The following is an 18,666-nucleotide window of genomic DNA, read 5'->3' on the forward strand; positions in this document are numbered from 1 at the left end:
TGAGTGTCCACTCATACTCTACAGGCATCCTGCTGAAAGCCCATTGCAGCAATGTGTGCAAACCCCACTATATAGTCCCTTGAAGTAGCTCCTGCAGGGGCCGTCCACAGTCTGGAGTGAGGGACCCACATTGTGTTTTGGTAAAAGGTAAAAAGAGGCGTGGAGGGGGTTGGGCGGTAGCGCAGCAACTTAAGCACACATGGCAAAAAGCACAGAACCAGCATAAAAATCCCAGTTTGAGAGAGCTAGGCGGTAGCGCAGTGGGTTGAGCGCACATGGAGCAAAGTGCAAGGGCCGGCATAAGGATCCCGCTTGGAACCCCCAGCTCTCCACCTGCAGGGGGGTCGCTTCTCAAGCGGTAGAGCAGGTCTGCAGGTGTCTATCTTTCTCGCTTCCTCTCTGTCTTCCCCTTCTCTCTCCATTTCTCTCTGTCCTATCCAACAACAACAATAGCTATGACAATAATAACCACAACAAGTGTAACATGGGCAACAAAATGGGAAAAATAGCCTCCAGGAGCAGTGGATTCGTAGTGCAAGCACCGAGCCCAGTGATAACCCTGGAGGTAAATAAATAAATAAATATTAAATTTTCAAAAATCCCGGCTCCCCACAACGACCCTGGGCCCATACTCCCAGAAGGATAGAGAATGGGAAAGCCATCAGAGGAGAGGATGGGATATGGAGATTGGGTGGTGAGAACTGTGTGGAGTTGTACCTCTCCTATCCTATGGTTTTGTTAATGTCTCCTTTCATAAATAAATAAATAAATAAAATACTGACTCGAGCCCTCAGCTTCCCACCTACAGGGGGGTCGCTTCACAAGCGGTAAAACAGGTCTGCAGGTTTCTAGCTTTCTCTCCCTCTCTGTCATCCCCTCCTCTCTCAATTTCTCTCTGTCCTATCCAACAACAACAACAGCTATAACACAATAACAATAACAACCACAACAAGGGCAACAAAATGGGAAAAACAGCCTCTAGGGGCAGTGGATTCATAGTGCTGGCACCAAGCCCTAGCGATAACCCCGGAGGCATAAAAATAAATAAAATAAAATAAAATAAAAATGCTATAAATGAAAAAAAAAAAGCAGGGAGAGGAGAGGAAGGCTGAGTGAACACACAAACTACTAAAATGGAAGGAAGGAAATGGACCTTTCTTCCCCTTCCAGTGCTTCGTGCCAGTTATTGTCTTGTTTAATCCTCCCAAGAATCCATAAACCAAGGTATTATTATCCTTACTTTCTGGATAAGGAAACTAGAAAACAGGAAAGGGCTGGCGTGATTGGCCCAAGGTCACACAAGTAGTAAGTGACAGAACTAAGAGTTAAACTGCACCATGTATGTGCCCACATTTTAGTCTCCTATCACAAAGACCTAGATCCAGGACATTGTCTCCAATGTTCACACTGAAAGTGGACATTAATCTAGTATCACCTGATGACCCCCCGGCCCCACCACACACCAGTACCCTAAACCACTCTTCAGCCTTCCAGGTTACTCAAAAGAAAAATGTCACTGAACAAGAGAAACAAACCCTGCAGCTCTGCTGACTTGAAAATAGGGAGCAAAGGGGAGAAGTGACTTGTCTGAAATCACACTTTGTGTTAGCCTCAGACTCACTGCAGGGCTCTTTCTAATCCTCCAGGGACAGAAATCCCCCAGCCTTCCATTCCCATCTCTCTCCAATGGGCCCATTCCTTTCAGGGCTCCAAGTTACTCTCATTAAGTGTAGTAACTTACATAAGGTGCATGTTGGGGGGGTGCAGAAAAGTTCACCTGCACAGCACCCACTTAACTAAATATGAGGATCTAGTTTTGAGCCCCCAGCCACCACATGGAAGCATGTGCACAGGGGAAGCTTCATGAGCAATAGAACAGTGCTGTCCGTGTTTCTGTCTGTCTGTCTTTAATTGCCACCAGGGTTATTGCTCGGGCTCAGTGCATTAATGATAAATTAATCTCAAGAATAAAAGCACTGGAGTTGGGCGGTAGCGCAGCGGGTTAAGCACAGTTGGCGCAAAGCGGAAGGTCTGGCGTAAGAATCCTGGTTCAAGCCCCCAGCTTCCCACCTACAGGGGAGTCACTTCACAGGTGGTGAAGCAGGTCTGCAGGTGTCTATCTTTCTTTCCCCACCTCTATCTTCCCCTCCTCTCTCCATTTCTCTCTGTTCTATCCAACAACAATGACATCAATAACAACAATAATAGTAACTACAACATGGGCAACAAAAAGGGAATAAAAAATAAATAAATATTTTTTAAAAAAGAATAAAAGCCCCACCTGCAAGGGGGTCACTTCACAAGCAGTGAAACAGGTCTGCAGGTATCTGTCTCCTCTTCTCTGGATTTCTCTCCATACTATCCAACAACAATAACAACAAGGGTGACAACAAGGGCAACAAAGTGGGAACAATGGCCCCCAGGAACACTGGATTTATAGTGCAGGCACCAAGCCCCAGCAATAACCCTGGAGACAAACAAGAAAGAAAAAAAAGAAAGAAAGAAAGAAAGAAAGAAAGAGAATAAAAGTTAGTTCTTGGGTGGGGGAATAGCATAATGGTTATGCAAAGAGACTTTCCTCTCTGAGGCTCCAAAGTCCCAGGTTCAATCCCCTCCACCTCACACACAAACACAAGGCAGAGCTGAACAATGCTCAAAAAGTGTTCTTATTTTGTCTTCCTCGTGATACTCAGCACACTGTTTTACTCTGTATGCAGAGCTGTGAAATATTGTGCTCTAGGGATGTTTAGATCACTCCAGAGCTGAACACTTAACACCTCCCTGGTCTTAAGATCAGAAATTCTGAAGCTGGAATGGGAAGGCAAAATGGTAATTTATTTTTCCAGGTAGCCACTAACATCTATTAGCTTCTGAGTTTAGAGCTTCTGGGTTTACTAGCGATTCCAAGTTTAGTCATACTCCTCACCATCTGCTGCACTTATACTGCTATACCCTTAACTGATGAACATATGTCCATAGGAATGAATCAATCAGCAGTGGCTCATGAAGATAGCTTTGTTGGGCAAACAATTAACCAACAACTCACCCACCCGTTATTACCCATAGGAGTATCACAAGAATCCTCCTCAAAAGTTCCTTGCATTCAGTTATATCTACAATACAATTGAAACATTCTGATCTACCAGTATAGAATTCTGAACCAGTAAAATAAAGAAGTTTGATTTCACTTGACTTTAGGGGCATTTCAGGAGGCGGCACAGTGGATAAAGCACTGGATACTCAAGCATGGGTTCCTGAGTTCAATCCTTAGCATCACATGTGCCAGAAGGATGCCCTGGTTCCCATTCTCTGTATCTCTTTCCCCTTTCTCATAAAAAATATTTTTTAAGTTTTTGTATTATTTATTTTCCCTTTTGTTGTCCTTGATGGTTTTTTAATTGTTGTAGTAGTTATTATTATTGTCATTGTTGTTGATGCCATTGTTGTTGGATAGGACAGAGAGAAATGGAGAGAGGAGGGGAAGACAGAGAGGGGGAGAGAAAGGTAGACACCTGCAGATTTGTTTCACCACCTGTGAAGCGACTCCCCTGCAGGTGGAGAGCTGGGGGCTCGAACTGGGATCCTTATGCCAGTCCTTGTGCTTTGTGCCACATGCTCTTAACCCACTGTGCTACCTACCACCCAACTCCCTCATAAAAAATAATTTAAAAAACAAAAAAGTTGAGCTTCCAAGATAACATAATGGTTATACAAAGAGACCTTCATGCCTCAGCCATCAGAGGTCCCAGGTTCAATCCCTAGCACCACCATAACTAGAGCTGAACGGTGCTATAGTTAAAAAAATAATAATAATAATTCTAGGAGCACTGGGTTTTGCCTTCTTGTGGTTCTGTACATAGGAGTAAGTCAGATATGCAATGTGAGGATGCATAAAGGATTAAAATTTTACCTTTGTCAATGGCTCTGGCCAGGTTGAGCTGCTTTTATCCACCTGTGCCCACCACTCATTTCAGCCCCTACCTCATCCCAACTCCTCCCCCCCAAAACCAAAAAACTGCTGCGCTCTGATTTATGTTAGTCCTGGGATTGAACCTGGGATCTTGCAGCCTCAGACATGAAAGTCTTTAACAGAACCATTATGCTGTCTCCCCAGCATCACCCCAATTCCTGCTCTTTGTCAGATCTCACTCAACATTTAATTTCTTCTGAGAAATCCAAGCACACCAAAGTCCCACATGGGACTTCTCAAAGCATCCCTCAGCCCAGTATGGCCTGTTTACCTCCCTGTATTCCCCACTCAGTATGTTTCAGGAGGTCGGTCACCTGACCTAATCACTGAAATTATCTGAAGTCTCAGTAAACACTTAAAAGGCATTTGTTGAAACAAATTCCTTTTGAACATTATCTGGCATGCTTACCTCCCTTTATGATGGTATCTTCCACCACTGATGCCTTTGAGAAAGCCTCTTTCTGCTGTCACCTGGATCTTGGGGAAGTCCCAGCTCATTCAGAACTTGGGCTTCATTCATTAACTTCCCCCCTACCCCCCACCTCACTGGAGGAACAGCTTGGAGGAACACAGGTCCTGGCGGCATCCTGCCCTAGATTCAAACTGAATCCCTGCTTCACCACTTGTGAGGATATCCCCCCTCCCCGCAGGTGGGGTGAGCTGGGGGTTGAACTGGGATCCTTGTGCTTCCTACTAAGTGCACTTATCCAAGTTTGACATCCTCGAGGAAACACTCACGAAAGACATGTCTCTGATATCTGATTACTGTAAAAAATGGCGACTAATCCCTAGCACTGGAAAAACGGTATCATCTGTTTTCCATCTACACCATGCCTCGGCCTCGCGTGAGCTTAATGTGCAGCTTGGTGATACGAGAATCCGGCATGAAGCCCATCCAGTCTATCTTGGCGTTACTCTCGATCGCACTCTGTCATTTCATGAACATCTCATAAAAACTGCAGCAAAGGTGGGCGCGAGGAATCACATCATTGCAAGACTGGCCAGCTCCTCATGGGGCGCGAGCGCTTCCACACTACGATCATCATCTCTGGCATCATCCACACTACGATCATCATCTCTGGCATTATGCTATTCCACTGCAGAATACTGTGCCCCAGTATGGTTCCGTAGCCCCCATGTCCACTTGGTCGATTCCAAATTATATTCCTCCATGAGGATCATTTCTGGAACCATCCGTTCCACCCCGGTTCCATGGCTGCCAGTTCTTAGCAACATCGCCCCGCCAGATATTCGTCGGGATGCGGCATCATCTAAGTTCATTTCCCACGTCTACGCTCGACTGGACCTGCCAATATACGTGGATATCTTCGCCCACCCTGTCCAACGCTTGACGTCTCGTCACCCAATCTGGTCCCCTATGCCTACACTGAACTTCTCTGTTCCACTCTTGGAAACAGAGTTGGCAGTCAGCTGAGGTAAAGAACAAACACCTCATCACAGACCCCTGCAAGCGTCAACCCGGCTTTGACCTAGCACGTTATGATTGGGCCCTCCTCAATCGCTATCGAACAGGCCATGGCCGGTGCGCCGCTATGTTCCATCGCTGGGGAGCCAGAGACGACCCGAACTGCCCCTGTGGCTACAGACAGACTATGACCCACATAGTCAACGACTGCCACCTCTCCAGATTCAAAGGAGGTCTCGAAACTTTACATCAGGCTCAACCTGATGCTGTTGACTGGCTACGGAAGAAGGGCAAATGCTAGAAGAAGAAGGGCAAACGCTAGAAGAAGAAGTGCATCACCACCAGGCCCCCGATTTTACTTCTCCCAGGCTGACTTTTTTGTTCTTTTTTCTTGCAAGTTCAGAGAGAGAAAGGGAAAGACACCATGACAGAAAGCTTCTCCTAGGCCTGTGGTACTCCTCCCACATGGTGGCAGGGTTCAAAATCAAAGGTAAGTGGCAACTCTGCAAAGCAGTGACTCTTGACCAGCACCATGTCTCTAACAGCAGGGGCTCACTTCCTGTCTCCTTGTCAAGTTTCTTTGGGTAAGTCTCATAATATTTCAGATATTTTTAATATAGCTGCTAAGGTGATCTATGATCTTGAATGCTACCACTGTAACTGTTTGGGATGAAGTCAGAAGCTTCATCATGTAAGAAGGCAAAGATTTCACGTGTGTTCTGACTGATCACCCACTGCCCATGACCTCTATCTCTTTCCAGAAACACACATCTTGAACTTCAGCAAATTCATAACCCTACTCTGGTCTCTAGCTGCCTGCATGAAAGGAATAATCACAGGTCTCTCACTTTAACTCAGAAGCTAGTGATGGAAGCTAGCTTAGGAAGGAAGGACAGTCAAAAGTCAGGACAGGCCCACAACTAGACCTCCTTTTCAGGTTAGCTAAGTTTTGAATGCAAAGGAAATCAAAAGCACTACTCCAACAACTGCAAGTATAAGAAAATGAATCAGCTTTGACTACTGACATGAAGAGTTTTAGCGGAATGGACAGAAGTTCAACAATCCTTTAAGCTAAAGTTCAACTCGATGGAGCTTCTGTGCAAGCTGAGGGAGGTGAGGGAAATGCAGAAGGCTAAGCAGCAAGTGCTGGTGTAGAAGCTGCAGCAAAGGATCCTAAAGATCTGCTGAGAGCATTAGAGAAGGTGGTGCAATAAGCAACAGATGTTCATTGTGGGCACAACAGCCTTCTACTTACTGGTTTCTCGTCACCTGCCTTTCAAAGTCTCAAACAGGCTGACGCTGACACTGACGTGCTTGTTAGGGGCTGATGCAGCTTGTGATTTTAAGTTGAAGGCAGTACTCACAGGCTGTTTTAAAAATTCCAGGGTCCTTGAGAATTATGCTAAACCTACTCTGTGTGCATACGGCCCAGGCTACAGCCTGGCCCCCATCTCACTGGAGTGTTGTGGTGTCTTTGTCTCCGTCTGTCTCTGTTTTTCTATCTGAAAAAGTCCGTCTGAAGCAGTGAGGTCCCAGTGATGACAAAAAATAATAAACTGATTAAAAGCAACTCTGCTTGGTCTCTACAAATGGCAACTACAAAGCACATCTACCTAAAGTTTATTGAATATTGTTTCAAATCTTTACTTACTGATTTATGAGAGAATGAGGGAGAAGGAGGAGAAGAAGAAATAGTACCACTTACTCTGGAGAGAGAGCTTTCTGGGTAGGGCATATGACCTGAGTTTAAGCCCCAGCACCACATTTAAGGTGCTGTGATACCAAAACAAGATCTATGGTCTGTCTCTGTCTCTCTGTCCCTGTCTCTCTCTCCCCCCCCCCCCCGTGTGTGTGTGTGTGTGTGTGTGTGTGTGTATGGCTATCTGTCTGTCTCTCACTAGCCTGCAGCAGTGAAACTGTGTATGCACAAGACTCCAATTTCACTAAAAAAGAAAATATTACTGCTCATCTTCAATGCACCTGGCCACCCAAGAGTTCTGATGGAAATGGACAAGGAGATTCATGTTGCTTGATGCTTGAGAATGTAACTTCTATCCTGCCTGCAGCCCATCAATCAAGGAGAAATTTCAACTTTGAAGTTGTATTTTATTTAAGAAATCTATTTTGTGAGACTACAGCTGCCATAATGAGTGATTTCTTTGGTGGATCTGAGCAAAGTCAACTAAAAACCTTCTGAAAAGGATTCATCATTCCAGATGGCTTTAAGAGCATGTGTGTCTTACAGGAATAGGTTAAAAGTATATTTAAAAAATAATAATTGGGGGAAAAAAGTATCAATTCTACCAGGAGTTTGGAAGCTGATTCTAGTCCTCATACATGACTTCGAGGAATTCAAGACATCAGCGGAGGAAATCTCTGCCCCTGTGGTGGAAATAGCAAGAAGTGGTGATTTCTGGTTTCTTTTTGTTAATTTTGTTTGTTTTTAACTCAGGTATGAATACTGTTTTTGTAGACATAAGGCTCTAGACTCAGTAGACTACAATAGAGGTAAACATGGCCTCTCTGTGCCCTGGGAAACCAAAACATTCGTGTGACTACTCACTTTGTTGTGAGGTCTGCCTTTTTTCCCTGGTCTGAGGCAGAACCTGCAGTATCTCTGATTATACAATCTGAAGCATGTTACTTCATCTTTGTATTTCTAACCATAATATCAACCTTGATCTAACCCTTATCTTCCCCCCGATCTGTAAAGGGAGAAAAAAAATTCATTATCACTCATTTTCTCCAAGGAAAGAAGGGAGGGGAGAAAAATGAAGATAAAGCAGGAAAAGCTGTGGGTGGACAGATGCTCAATGCCATTGGGCTTCTTCATTCTTCATCATGTGACCTTGCCTCTCTTGATCCAGGACTTCTGTTCCAGTGGTTCTTATTTGCCTTTCTTGACTGCAATAATAGGTAGAGTCAAACTTACACTTCAGAGAGTGTAGCAATTCTGCTGCAACCAATCTTTCAAAGTCTCTCATCAGAGAGCCCTGTCTTTTAAAAATGCCTTCTTGAAGTCTAGAATAGGGAATCTGCCATCGCTGGCTAAAATGCTTTATAGAAATTCTTTTATTCATTAAAGAGAGAGGATGAGACAGAGAGAGAGCCAGAGATCACACTGATACATGCAATGTGGGAGATCAAACTAGGGACCTCAAGCTTGAGAGTCCAACACTTTTTTTTCTTTTTTTTAACCAGACCACTGCTCACCTCTGGTTTATGGTGGTGCAGGGGATTGAACCTGCGACCTAGGAGCCTCAGATATGAAAGTTTCTTTGCATAACCATTATGCTATCTCTGTCTGACCTGAGAGTCCAACACTTTATCCACTGCATCACTTCCCAGGCCACACTATAATAACTTCTAGAAATATAGTTGCCTTCTCCCAGGTTGTCATAGCATCAAATCTGTAAGTAATCTGCTTCCTCAGTTAGAATTCAATGCACTACAAAGCACTCTCAGTCACAGCCAGGGAGCTAGTGCAATGGATAAGACGTTGGATTCTCAAAAACAAGTCCAGAGTTCAACCCCTGGCATCACACACACCAGACTGATACTCTGGCTCTCTCTCCCCTCTTTTTATAATAAATTAAAAAATCTAAAAAAAATGAGTGCTCTCAGTCACTTGAAGCATTCTTTAACCTGAGACTGTTATCAGGATTAAATACAAATTACGATTAAAAAGCATGCCTAACGGGGCGAAAAAGTAATGTACTCAGTAAAGCACAGTCAACATGTGCAAAGACCAGGGTTTAAGTACTCAGTCACCACCTGCAGGAAGGCTTCGTGAGGTAGGAGTGGACACACAATTCTAAAGAGCCAAGGACAGGGTCTTGCTAATCACATTGTCTGCAGAGACAAGTGGAAAGTGCCAGCATCACTAGTAGCCATATGACCTTGGAAGAGTCACCACTTCTCACCAAAATGCCCACCCCACCCCAACCAGGTCCTCTCCAGCTGGATTATGTGATCTGAAGCAATGCAAGAAGAGGCTCCTTTTTATCTTATGAAACAGAAAATAAAGCAGATGGGGAAACATCAAAGCAAAAGATTGGCCTCCTGAATCCCAGGGCCAAATAAGGCCCCAAACTCTTACTGCAATTTCAAGATGACAACATCATTTGATTTGATTATTCCAAGTCTTCCCCCACATAGAAGGTTGGGGTACAAATAAGAAAGCAGAGGAAGGCTGGGAGGGCATTTGCCCAAGGAACTTACAAACACGTACCTCAACCCCCAAATCACTGGGACTTACGCAGGTGCTGTACTAGGGCCAGGTGGACACAAGTTGTCCTGGAGAAGCTTAGTGTTCAAGGTTCGGCCCAGCCTATGATGGTGCGGGGGTGGTCAGGGATCCACTATGAATGGATCCTATAACTCTGCTGACCCTTTTTGTTCTCCTAAAATCTAATATCTCAGGGTCAGGCAGTGGCACACCTGGTTAAGCACACACGTTACCATGATCCAGGTTTGAGACCCCTGTTCTCCACCTACCAGACGAGGGTACTCTGAAACAAGTACTGAAGGTATCTCTTTGTCTCCCTATCTCCCACTGCCCTCTCAATTTCTCTCTGTCCTATAAAATAAATGAAGAAAAAAATGGTCATTGGGAGCAATGGATTGGCTGTGCGGGCACTGAGTCCCAGCAATAACCCTGATAGCAATAAAATAAATAAATAATCTAATGTCTCCCTAATGATGGAATCAAGGTTATGTGCCCAAGGCCTGGAGTGAAGTGGCCTGCTTCAAATCCCTCCTCTGTCAATTACCAACTGGCTGTGATCAGTTAAGTGTTAGCTATTATATTATCTGCCAACTCAGCTCTAACCTCTCCGTGAACAGTAGGAACAGTAGACAGCCTTTGGAGGCTATATGTCCTTTCCCAATCCCCTCCAACTAGCATTAAATAACCTTTCCTCCTCTCCCAGTTCCCATCCTGCCAACCCTATTTAAAGAGAAACGCCCTAGGACAGTTGCCTTATTATTGCCACATAACTATTCCCTTAACCAGAAAAAGAAAAAAAAAGTCTCCAGAACATCCTCTACTTCATATTTCTTCCCTTCCACCCCTTCCCCATCCCCATCAGCTCTCCAGCCTTTGTCACAGAGACCAGACTCTAGATGAATGACCAACATTTGTATAGGACTCTATAGTTCTCAGAGTGCTTTTGAAGACATGGTTTTAGTCAATTCGTGGTAAAAAAAAAAAAAAATGTGTTTCATCTTTAAAACAATCCTGTGAGCCATGGTGTGTCTTCCCCATTTTACAAATTTGCAAATAAGGCATAAGTGGGTTTACAATGTGTATACTCACACAGCTAGGAAGTAAGTCATACCAAGACTTAAAACCAGGTCTCCTGACAGTGAAAGTAGTCATCATTTACTCTGCCACTCACATTATCATGTTTGTGGCCTGGGAGCAGATCAAGGATGAAGTGTAGAGTTGCAGAAACCCAAAGGGAATACAGATCCCTTGCTTTCCTCCCTGCTTCTCTGGACAGTGCTGTCCCAAGCTGAAGATACCTGCAATGTACAAGACCCCCGGTGGACCAAGGTGAGGGGTTATCTGCTGAAGGATACTAGGTAAAGTCAATCCCAGGTCACTGGACAATCTCAAAGGAGCACCCCAGGAAAAAAGCCAAAAAAAAAACAAAAACCAATAAACAGCCTTCCTCTTGCCAACACACCCTTTGGGCTTCCCTTACAGGCTTACAGGCAGTGTGCCAGGAAGAAGGAAAATGAGACAAGTTCCCTTCTGGAAACAGGGCTGAGAGCTTGATCTGTTGCAGGTACACACACACACACACCACACAGCCGCTCACACTCTGCAATAAACTCCAAAGCATGGAACTCAAACCTTAAACTTACCCAAAGGCCAGAGGAGAATCAGCCACAGTGCCAGCCTGGGGTTTCAGCTCAAACCCATCTCCTTAGACACACACTGCCAAGCAGAGCTATAAAATGTGCCTCTACTTCATTTTTCCATGGACACAGTCCCAGATGAAGAGCGTTGCAATTCCATCCTCTCTCTCTCTCTCTCTCTGGGATATTTGCTAGAGCTGGGGAAGGAGGAGTCTTTGGAAACGAGGTCTGCCACCCCCTGGACCATTTCTCTTTCCATATCTTTCCTGGGCCTAGTGCAGTAAAGTTTTCATTCAGAGACTGAAATGGGAGGAATCCAGTGCAAATTGCTTACATCTGCTTGGCTACATCCCAGTCAGGTAGTAGAGAGTGAGAGAGAGAGAGAGAGAGAGAGAGAGAGAGAGAGGTGGGGCAGAGTTGACCCACTTCTGAGAACCTGGGTAACTAAGGAATGTGCTGCCACGCTGGGACCAGCCAGCCCAGTATCCAACACCCCCCCCCCAAAGAAATTGAGGAGAATGGGGGAGCTGGGATAAGAACAGCTGAAGACAATAGATATTCCATCCCAGGCATGCTTGGTGTTACTGGGGCAGGGAAGTCACAAAGACCCCCAAATGGGGATGAAGATGGAGGAAGAGAAGAATGACCCTGAAGGCTGGAGAGTAGACGCACACACACACCCCTCAAACAAGTAGGACGTGTGCATTTCGTGGCCCCTTTCCATAGCCCAGGAGCCTGCCAGTCTCCTGGGTTCCAACCGCACCCCAGTCTGGCAACCTCCCTTGGACTTCCTGCTGCTGTGACTGCTCCCCAACATCAAAGCCAAAGCTTTCGTGAGTCGAAAATGAGAGGCCAGTAAAAGACCAGCAGAGTGGGGCCTCCCCGGAGGACCCAAGGAACTCAGGCCCGAGGGACCCTCACCCGAGCCTTCTCCAGCTGCTGCAGTATCCTTATAAGGGAGAAGCCAAATCTGCCACCCTCGGCCTGAAAACACTGATATTCCCAGGCCAGATGCTGACTTTTCACCCACAACGAGAGCGAGCACCGCCGCGCCACCCCCACCCCCAGCAGGTTTGCCTGCAATTCTTAAACAAACCAACCCCAACCCCCGGCTGCTTTTCAGATCGCCTCGCAGCCGGGAACCAGAAAGTGTGCCTAGAAGGACAGACGTAGGGAAGGGGTGCCCAGGGACTCAAGGAGCCCCGAAACTGCTCGGCTGGGGGAGGGGGAGTCTGCAACCTGCTCCGCGCTGCAGTTCCCGGGCGTCTCCGCCTGCCCCCGAGGACCTCGGGGGCTCCCATTGTTGCACGTCGGCTGCTGCCGTGTTGCAGTTAGAGACCCCCGACCCCCGCTCCCCCCGGGGCGCGAGCAATCTGCAGCGCCGGCGCCCGGGCTCCACGCAGGCTGCGCGTCCTACCTGTGCTCGGCGCGGGCTCCAGGGTCAGCCCCGACGCGCCCGGGGCTCAGCGAGTCTCGGCTCCCGGCGGCTCCGGACCGCGCGAGGTGGCCGCTGCCGAGCCCAGGTCTCCCGGGCGCAGCCAGGCGGCGGGAGGGAGGCGGGAGACGAGTCCCTCGGGCGAGCGCGCGCGAGCCAGCAGTCAGGCCACCCCGGGCGAGACAATAGCGGGGGCCGCGGGCGAGAGCGGGGAAGCCATCTCCCGGACGCCCGGCGCACTGCACGGCCACGCCACTGCGCCGCGGCCCGCCGGCGCCCGCAGCCACCCGGCGCCCGCTCCCGCCCGCCGCGTTGAACCTGCCCCTGCGAGCGAGCAGCAAGCAGCGAGCCAGCAAGTGGGGCGGGGCGGGGCGGGGCGGGGCGGACCACAACCCCCGCAGCGCTCCACCTCTCCCGCCTCTCCCCTCCCCTTCCCTCTGTTCCGCGCCGCCCTCCCCGCCCAGCTTTCCGCTTCCCAGTTGGGCAAGGGGTTTTGCCAATGGTCTTTGCTTTGACCTGCCGGAACCCCTGGGCTCCGTGGCGCATGAAAGCCAAGTCATGCATCTTGCGGGAAATGACAGCGTCTAGGGGGTTGCTTGTGTTTGAGTGATTGCGCCCATCTACACAAAGCGGCTAGCTACCTCGAGGGGGAAGGGGAGTATGGGGAATGCTGTCTCTGGTCTGTTCCCAAGCGCCCTAGTCTGACCTGAACCCCAGAGAACAACCTTTTAGAAGGGGACGGCAGGCAGCACCTCCCATGCCAAACTAACTGGGGACTGAGGGTGGGAGAGAAAGAACTTTTTTTTTAAGTTTTAAAAAAATACTTACTTGATAGAGCAGAGAAATTGAGAGGGCAAGGCGAGAGACACCTGCAGCACTGTTTCACTGCTTATGAAACTTCCCCCCCTGCAGGTGGGGACGGGAGGCTTGAACCCAGGTCCATAAACATGCTAACAAGAAGGCTCAAATGGATAGATACACCACCGCCTGGCCCAAGAAACCCCCCTTTCTGGGTAACTTAAATCATCTAATAATTAGGCTCTAAGCACTTTTCTCTGAGCATTGGCCTCTAGAAGGCTCCACCCAGAAGAAACCAATAGTTGGCCAACTCCTCATTTGCATTGGGTTTGCATAATTACCAGGATCTCAAATCTCAAAGTTCATTTCCCCCAGAATTCTTTCCTTTTCTTTCTTTCTTCTCCATCATTATTTTTTTCTTTTTCTTTATTTTCCTTTCTTGTCAGATTGTGGGGATCCAGACATGGTTCTCAGCCTCACCCTCTGCAAGTGTCCAGTCCCCTGGCCCATGGTTCCCATGGTAACGGCTGCCAACCATTTCCTTCACTGGTCTCCAAGAAGCATTTGTTAAGATGCCCCTATTCCAGTTTGTTTGGGATTCACCAGTGTTTATACAAGAAAAAAAAACATTAAGAAGCCAGGTCTTTTTAAATGTCTTCATTAATATGAAACTTTATAACAAACCCAAAGAGAATTCTTGCATCCACAGAATTCTAGAATTTGGGGGCTGGGTGGTGATGCTCCCCATTGAGCACACACATTATCATGCACAAGGACTGGAGTTCAAGCCCCCAGGCCCCGCCTGCAGCACTGCAGGTGTCTTTCTCTTTCCATCTTCCCTTCCTTTCTCAATTTCTCTCTGTGTCCTATCAAATAAAATACGTAAAATAAAAAAGGAATCTTTAAAGAAAAAATTGTTTAAAGAATTCTAGAGGGGCCAGGCAGTGGTACATCTGGTTAAGTGCGCACATTACAGTGCTCAAGAACATAGGTTCAAGCCCCTAGTCCCCACCTACAGGGGGGAAAGCTTCAGGAATGGTGAACCATCCCTCTCAATTTATCTGTCTCTATCCAATAATAAAATTTAAAAAAAAGAATTCTAGAATTGAGAGAGATTCTAGAGTGCAGTGGAAAGATAGCTCTTGGTGGGGAGGATAAAAGCAGAGGAAGTCTTACTTATTGGAGGAAACTGTAAAAAAGCAAGGTCAAAAGGTGGATTTCTTGGGATACTGTTTTGGGCAAATGCAGAAGCCCCTCAAGTGCAAGCACCCTGGATGAGGTGGGGGGTCCTGAGACCTAGACTATTTGTCCCTTCTGCCCACTGTCTTGTGACACTGTGTGTGAACAACTTCACTCTCTGAGGAGCAACACCTGCACTCACAGCTGTGTGAAGCATGAAGATGAAAGGGGAGAAGGCACATGAATCATTCTAATACTGCCAGCAGCCCACTCGGTATGCAGAAAGTGTCTGTGATCCTATTCTTGATCCTGAAGAGCCACACTGATCAAGAACATGCTCACTCACTAACTCCCTCACAACTGGCCTTGTTCAGGTATTTATGACAACTTACTCTGTGCCTGGCATCAGTTTAGAGACCAGCAGCAGGAAGCTGCTGGTCATTCAGCCAGAAGTAGACCACCAACAGGAAGTCGGTAGGCCTGGGTAGCTGGGTTGAGGATCAATCAGAGGCCTTTCCGAGAAAGTCTTGTTCTAAAAGAAACCAGAACATGCTCAAAAGCTTAGAATTGGGAGTTGGGCGGTAGCGCAATGGGTTAAGTGCAAGTGGTTCGAAGCACAAAGACCAGCGTAAGGATCCCAGAGGGGGAGAGAAAGATAGACAGCTGCAGAACTGCTTCACCGCCTGTGAAGCAACCCCCCTGCAGGTGGAGAAAGTTTCAGTGTTTTATCCACTGCACCATCTCCTGGACATTTCAGGACAGGGGTGGAAATTGCCTTACTGCTGACCTCAGGCTACTGCACAGTTTTTTATGTTTTTCTAGACTCTGACAACTTTTTATAAATTGACTATATTTTGAATTTTTTAATTGAGTAATATTTTAAAGACATTTGTTTGTGAGAGAGAATCAGACCATCACTCTGGCACATGTGATGCTAGGAATTAAACTCAGACACTCATACCTGAATCCAAAATTTTACCCACTGCGCCACCTACAAGGCAGCTAGTATTTGTTTATTTTAACTTCCCAAATTGGAGTATACATACCATTTGCTTCCTGCCAGAACCTGACACAGATTAGTTGTCTGGACTGGGAGCTGGACAAGGAGCCCCCAGCTCCAGTAATAGTGCAAAACTGAGGGAGTCCGTACCAAAGACAGACACAGTGGAATGGGAAGAAAAGGACAAATGTCTGAGAGAGTTAGGAAGTCTGATCAGTAATGTTGAGAGTGTTGAGCACGAAGAATCAGGGAAAGAGGAAGCTGGGAATTCCTCCCACCATTGCCCTAAGGAATGATGGCAGGTGGTGCTATTCACACAGATGTTGGGGATTGATCATGAGTTTAATCTTGGATTTGTTGGGTTTGTGGTGTCTGTGGCCTCTTTAGGTGGGGGAGTCTGGAAGACAGTGGATTGGTGACTCTAATTCCACAGTCAAGGTGTGGCCATGGGCCTGTGGAAAGTCTCTCAGGTGGGCAGACAGCAGAAGAAAGAGATCTGCAAAAGAAATGGAGAAGGGTTGAGGAGACAGCATAATGGTTATGCAAAAAGACTTTCATGCCTGAGGCTCCAGGGTCTCAGGTTCAATCCCCAGCACCACCATAAGCCATAACTGAGCAATGCTCTGGTCTCTCTCCCCTCTCTCTGTATCTCTCATTAAAATAAATAAATAAAATATTTTTAAAAAAGAAATGGAGGTGCAAAAAAATTTCATGCTAGGTGGGGGAGATAGCATAATGGTCATGCAAAGAAACTCTCAAGCCTGAGGTTCCAAAGTCCCGGGTTCAATTCACTGGGACTTATGTTCCACCATAAGCCAGCAGTGTCTGATTAAAAAGAGATAAAAGAGGAAAAAGTACACAGCCGTTGCATCTGTCAACTGGTAGGGTAGAAATTGAGGGTGGAGGGGAGTCGGGCAATAGTGCAGAAGGTTAAGCACACATGGCGCAAAGTGCAAGACCAGCATAAGGATCCTGGTTTGAGCCCCTGGCTCCCCACCTGCAGGGGAGTCGCTTCACAGGTGGTGAAGCAGGTCTGCAGGTGTCTATCTTTTTCTCCTCCTCTCTGTCTTCTCTCTCCATTTCTCTCTGTCCTATTCAACAACAACGACATCAACAACAACAATAATAACTACAACAACAAAAACAACAAGGGCAATAAAAGGGAATAAATAAGTATTAAAAAATTAAAAGAAATTGAGGGTGGGGGACGGGGCAGGGGCACAGCTGGTTGAGCGCATGTGCAAGGACCCAGATTCAAACCTGCAGTTCCCACGTGCAGGAAGAGTGTTTCACAAGTGAAGCAGTGCTGCAGGTGTCTTCCATTTCATCTCCATTTTTCTCTGTCCTATCAAATAAATAAATAAATTGAGAGGAGCAGCCTGAGAGATGGGGCAGTAGAAAAAAGGCATTCATGTTCCGAGTTCGGCCCTCAGTATTGTATATGCCAGAGTGATGCTCTGGTTTCTTCTCTCTGTCTCTGTCTCTCTCCCTCCCTCCCTCCCTCCCACAAACTGATTAATAAATAAATCTTTAATTAAAAAAAAGGTTGAGAGGCCTGTTGCTATGTGACTGTCTCTAAGCAATCTGCTGAGACAGAGGGGGTAGAGATAGGCTGAGGATTTGAGTGGTTAAGGTTAAAAACAGTCTGTGAAAGGAACTGGAGTGACAGCTCCTTAGAGAAAGAAACTGCACTTGTAACCAGAGGCAAGAAGGCTGCAAGGGTTGGGGATTCTAACACACAAACGCGACAGCCTGAACATTCTTCATCACCTTCTTCCACCTTCCTCGCCCGCCCTCAAGCCCAGGTGTAGAATGTTAAATTGGGGGTTGGTACAGCTGACTCATAAAGGGAAAAGGAGGTTCTTGACAGAAGAGGAGGTGCCCAAGGAGGAATATGAAGCAGAGGGAAATCTGTGGGCTCTGAAGGAGGTTTCAGGCACTGGGCTACCCTAAGTCTTGCTCCCCTCTAAACATCCCTTCCCTAGCATGACCAGAGTGAGTTTTCTTTTTTCTGTTCAATGTTTTATTTATCAGAGAGAGAGAAATGGAGTGGGGGGGAGGAAGAGATACACAGAGAGACAACTTCAACACTGCATCATCATTCCCCTGCAGATAGGGGTTGGGGGCTTGAACCCAGATTCTTGAGTATTGTAACAATACACTTCACTAGAGTGCACCATTGCTGGATCCCCAGAGTGAGCTTTACAAGGCAAACAATTCCACTGACATGTAAGCTCCATTGGGGCAGGTGGACATTTGTTTGTTTTACTTTGATATTTATATCACTGAATTTCCAGAGCCTAGAGCAATGCTTGGCATATAGCACATGCTTAAGAAATTTTTGTCAAATGAACTGATGGATGACTCTGTGTAAGCCTCAGACAAAGATCAAACTCTTCCAAGCTGTCAAGGCCTCTCAGAATTTGCTTCTTGCTTTTTATTCTAGCCTCAGAAAGAAAGGTCTCTCCATTTTTTTTCTTTCTATTTTGTTTTTATTCATGAGTTTACTCATAGATGGCAATTTAAAAAATCATGTTTTGGGGCTGGGGACACAGCATAGTAGTTATGCAACAAAACTTCCATGCCTGAGGCTTTGAGGTCCCCGGTTCAACTGCCAGCATCATCATAAGGCAGAACTGAGCAGCACTCTGGTAAAAATGAATATAAATAAATAATAAAATAATTTTAAAAATAGAAATTAGGCTTTCAAACTTAAAGGCCAGCAACCTAAGAGGTGGTGCAGTCGGTAAAGTTTGAACTAAAAAAAAGAGAAAAAAATCAGGTGCCGGAGACAGATAATGGTTATGCAAAGGGCTTTTCATGCCTGTGGATCCAAAGTCTCAGGTTCGATCCCTTGCATTGCCATAAGCCAGAGCTGATAATTAAGGGCTAAAACTGAAAAAGAAAAAAGAATAATTTAAAAGTTTTTTTTTAACATGTATTTATGTATGGTGGGGAAGGGAGGAGGGCTGGAGGGAGAGCCAAAGTATCAC

General features: G+C 46.5%; 1 protein-coding gene across 1 annotated transcript in view; it reads right to left on the reverse strand.

Annotated features, from left to right (window-relative positions):
• PIK3C2B (phosphatidylinositol-4-phosphate 3-kinase catalytic subunit type 2 beta) overlaps positions 1 to 13,085 on the reverse strand; it is a 106,664-nt gene extending 93,579 nt beyond the window's left edge. Inside the window, exon 1 of the mRNA XM_060178659.1 lies at positions 12,679 to 13,085. The gene's annotated coding sequence lies outside the window, so the exon portion shown is untranslated. The remainder of the gene's footprint in view (positions 1 to 12,678) is intronic.
• Between the last annotated feature and the right edge of the window lie 5,581 nt (positions 13,086 to 18,666).

Source organism: Erinaceus europaeus, chromosome 19 (genome assembly GCF_950295315.1).
Source record: "Erinaceus europaeus chromosome 19, mEriEur2.1, whole genome shotgun sequence".
NCBI lineage: Eukaryota > Metazoa > Chordata > Mammalia > Eulipotyphla > Erinaceidae > Erinaceus > Erinaceus europaeus.